Source organism: Lithobates pipiens, unplaced genomic scaffold (assembly GCF_037356315.1).
Source record: "Lithobates pipiens isolate NorthernLeopardFrog02 unplaced genomic scaffold, aLitPip1_a1.2 Scaffold_13, whole genome shotgun sequence".
NCBI classification, from domain to species: Eukaryota; Metazoa; Chordata; class Amphibia; order Anura; family Ranidae; genus Lithobates; species Lithobates pipiens.
This window is the reverse complement of record NW_027507718.1, coordinates 143989431-143994224: the sequence shown is the minus strand read 5'-3', so window position 1 is coordinate 143994224 and position 4794 is coordinate 143989431.

Genomic DNA, 4794 nt, shown 5'->3' with positions numbered 1-4794 from the left:
TAAGTGTTTCGGAACATCAAACCAATTTAAACAATAGTCAAGGACAACACAAGTAAACACAAAATGCAATTTGTAAATGAAGGTGTTTATTATTAAAGGTGAAAAAAAATCCAAACCATCATGGCCCTGTGTGAAAAAGTGATTGCCCCCTAAACCTAATAACTGGTTGGGCCACCCTTAGCAGCAACAACTGCAACCAAGCGTTTGCGATAACGTGCAATGAGGCTTTTAAAGCGTCCTGGAGGAATTTTGGCCCACTCATCTTTGCAGAATTGTCCTAATTCAGTTACATTAGAGGGTTTTCGAGCATGAACGGCCTTTTTGAGGTCATACCACAACATCTCAATAGGATTCAGGTCAGGACTTTGGCTAGGCCACTCCAAAGTCTTCATTTTGTTTTTCTTCAGCCATTCGGTGGTGGACTTGCTGGTGTGTTTAGGATCATTGTCCTGCTGCAGAACCCAAGTTCGTTTCAGCTTGAGTACACGAACAGATGGTCGGACATTCTCCTTCAGGATCTCTTGGTAGACAGCAGAATTCATAGTTCCTTTTAACACGGCAAGTCTTCCAGGTCCTGAAGCAGCAAAACAGCCCCAGACCATCACACTACCACCACCATATTTTACTGTTGGTATAATGTTCTTTTTATGAAATGCAGTGTTCCTTCTACGCCAGATATACTTGGACACACACCTTCCAAAGAGTTCCACTTTTGTCTCATCGGTCCACAGAATGTTGTCCCAAAAGTCTTGGGGATCATCAAGATGTGTTGTGGAGAAATTGAGACGAGCTTTGATGTTCTTTTTGCTCAGCAGTGGTTTTCTCCTTGGAACTCTGCCATGCAGGTCATTTTTGCCCAGTCTTTTCCTGATGGAGGCATGAACGCTGACCTTAACTGAGGCAAGTGAGGCCTGCAGTTCCTTGGACGTTGTTGTGGGGTCTTTTGTGACCTCTTGGATGAGTCGTCGCTGCGCTCTTGGGGTAATTTTGGGCGGCCGGCCACTCCTGGGAAGGTTCACCACTGTTCCATATCTTCGCCATTTGTGGATAATGGCTCTCACTGTGGTTCGCTGGATTTCCAAAGCTTTGGAAATGGCTTTATAACCCTTTCCAGACTGATAGATCTCAATTACTTTCTTTCTCAATTGTTCCTGAATTTCTTTGGGTCTCGGCATGATGTGTAACTTTTAAGGATCTTCTGGTGGACCTTACTGTGTCAAGCAGCTCCTATTTAAGTGATGCCTTGATTGTGAACAGGTGTGGCAATAATCAGGCCTGGGTGTGGCTAGAGAAATTGAACTCAGGTGTGGACAACCACAGTTATAGTATGTTTTAACAAGGGGGGCAATCACTTTTTCACACAGGGCCATGATGGTTTGGATTTTTTTTCACCTTTAATAATAAACACCTTCATTTACAAATTGCATTTTGTGTTTACTTGTGTTGTCCTTGACTATTGTTTAAATTGGTTTGATGTTCCGAAACACTTAAGTGTGACAAACATGCAAAGGAACAGGAAATGAGGAAGGGGGCAAACACTTTTTCACACCGCTGTATGTCTCAAGCGTATCTCGCGTGGCCAAAACATCAGCCGCTTGGGCACCACATGCTTGACCAGACATATGTTGACCTGCCATGCAACTCGTTGGCAAGCGTACCTCAAAGACCCACACCAAAGAACAAAGCGGACCTCTCCTTGCTCCTCATCAGCTGGCATCTCCAACCCCACTAGACCTTCAGTTCTCTCTGAAACCTGCTCTGAGAGGAATGAAGGTGTAGAATTAGGTGTGTCACAGCCAAGTGCTTCCGGGAACTCTGCTAGCGGTACACCCACGTCCGATTATAGCAGGCAAATGTCCCTGCCTCAGCTGCTGGACCGGCGAAAGAAGTTCACTCCCAGCCATCCACATGCCCAGCGGTTGAATGCTAGCTTGGCTAAATTGCTAGCACTTCAACTGCTGCCTTTTCAGTTGGTAGACTCGGCCCCCTTCCGTGAGTTTGTACAATGTGCGGTTCCTCAGTGGCAGGTCCCCAAACGCCACTTTTTCTCACGGAAGGCGATTCCGGCTCTCTACCGGCATGTGGAAGGCAATGTCCTTGCCTCGCTGGACAGGGCGGTCAGCGGTAAGGTGCATATTACCGCTGACTCATGGTCCAGCAGGCATGGACAGGGACGTTACCTGTCTTTCACGGCCCATTGGGTCACTCTTCTGGCAGCTGGGAAGGATGCAGGACAAGGTGCAGTAGTGTTGGAGGTTGTTCCGCCACCACGCCTCCAAAATGCTACTATTGGTTGTGACACACCTCTCTCCTCCACCCCCTCCTTTTCTTCTTCCTCCATGGCCTCTTCCAGTGCTCTGTCCTCAGAACCAGCGGTGCTCCGTAGGCGTTCCTGGGGCTACGCAAGTACGCAGGCAAAACTATGCCATGCCGTGCTTGCGCTGGTTTGTTTGGGGGACAGGAGCCACACTGGGGCGGATGTTTTGTCAGGTCTGCAGGGGCAGGCTGAGAGGTGGTTGACGCCACGCCAGCTTAAGCCAGGAATGGTGGTTTGTGACAATGGCACCAACCTCCTCTCCGCCCTCCGACAGGGACAACTGACCCATGTGCCCTGTGTAGCTCACGTCCTTAACCTGGTGGTGCAGCGGTTCTTGGGCAGGTACCCCGGCTTACAGGATGTACTGAAGCAGGCCAGGAAAGTCTGTGTGCATTTCCGCCGATCATTTAATGCCTGTGCTCGGCTGGCTGAGCTCCAAAAGGAGTTGAACCTGCCCAAGAACCGCCTTATATGTGACATGCCCACCAGGTGGAACTCAACGTTGGCCATGCTGCAGCGGCTGCACACGCAGCAGAGGGCCATCAATGAGTACCTGTGCGACTACGGCACCAGGACAGGGTCAGGGGAGCTCGGTTTTTTCTCACCACGCCAGTGGGGCATGATCAGGGATGAATGCACTGTCCTGTCACCGTTTGAGGAGGCCACAAGGATGGTGAGCAGTGACAGTGCATGCATCAGTGACACTGTACCTCTTGTCCACCTCTTGGAGCATACGCTGCGTGGTATAATGGACAGGGCACTTGAGGCAGAACAGAGGCAGGAAGAGGAGGACTTCCTTGCCTCTCAAGGCCCCCTTTATCCAGACAGTGTTCCTGCTGTGCCACCCATCACACAGGAAGAGGATGAGGAGGAGGAAGAGGAGGAGGAGGAGGATGATTGTGTCAGCATGGAGGTGGAGGCTGGCACTCAGCATCAGCAGCAGCAGCAGTCTTGTAGGGATGATTTACAGTCCCAAGAAACACGTGGACTTGTACGTGGCTGGAAGGAGGTAGCTGCGGATCATGTTGCCCTTAGTGACCCAGAGGACTCCGGACCGAATGCCTCAGCTAACCTACGCTGCATGGCCTCCCTGATCCTGCAAAGCCTGCGGAAGGATCCTCGTATTCTTCGGATCAAGGAGAGGGACCATTACTGGCTGGCCCCTCTCCTTGATCCACGGTACAAGGGTAAGGTTGCCGACCTTATCTTGCCATCGCAGAGGGAGCAGAGGATGAGACATCTCCGGGAGGCCTTGCAGAAAGGTCTGTGCAACACGTTCCCAGAGACTGGGAGGTTACAAACTCCTGGTCCTGGACAACGTGTTGCTGAGGCATCGGTCAGAAGGAGCGGTGGAGAAGGTGGCCGTCTGACTGATGCTTTCAGACAATTTTTTAGTCCGCAGCCCCAAGGTATGATCGGTTCCAGCAACCATCGCCAGCGTCTGATTTACATGGTGCAGGAATACCTAGGGGCAAGGTCAGACTTGGACACCTTTCCCACCGAAAATCCTCTGGCTTACTGGGTCTTGAGGATGGATCACTGGCCAGAGCTTGCACAGTATGCAATTGAGCTACTGGCCTGTCCTGCATCCAGCGTTCTTTCGGAACGCACCTTCAGTGCTGCTGGTGGCTTTGTTACCAATCACAGGGTGCGCCTGTCCACCGAATCAGTTGATCGACTGACCTTCATCAAGATGAATCAGTCTTGGATCACCCACAGCTACCAAGCACCTGAAGCTGATGTAACCGAATAATTTTTTTTGAAATATCACATCCCTTCAAGACTGCCTATGCTGATGCTGAGTGACTGTCTTGTTATGTTGATTGTCTATCCTCTTCCTCCTCCGCTGATATGTTGGAAGAACATTTCTGGTTCTGGGTGATGCCATTAGCCCAATTTTTCTGCCCCTGTTTAACAGGGGCGTTTAAGTACAATTTTTGATACAATGCTTTGCAGCAGGGCTAATTCCTGCAATAAAACTAGAGTATATGGGAGAGGTTGCAGTGTCGTGGCACCAGCACCAGTGCCTAAGGCCCAATTTTTCTGCCCCTGTTTAACAGGGGCGTTTAATTACAATTTTTGATGCAATGCTTTGCAGCAGGGCTAATTCCTGCAATAAAACTAGAGTATATGGGAGAGGTTGCAGTGTCGTGGCAACAGCACCAGTGCCTAAGGCCCAATTTTTCTGCCCCTGTTTAACAGGGACATGTAATTACAATTCTTGATATAATATTTCACAGGAGGGCCCGTTCCTGTGCCCACCCAGAGTAACTGTGAGGACTTATAGTGTTGTGGCACCAGCACCACAACCACCAAAGGTCAATTTTTCTACCACTGTTCAACAATGGCATGTAATTACAATTCTTGATATAATCGTTCACAGCAGGGCGCTCCAGCACCCAGCAAGAGTCACTTTGAGGGCTTACAATGTTGTGGCAAAACCAACACCTTGTTCCGCCATTTCTGCAGAGCATATA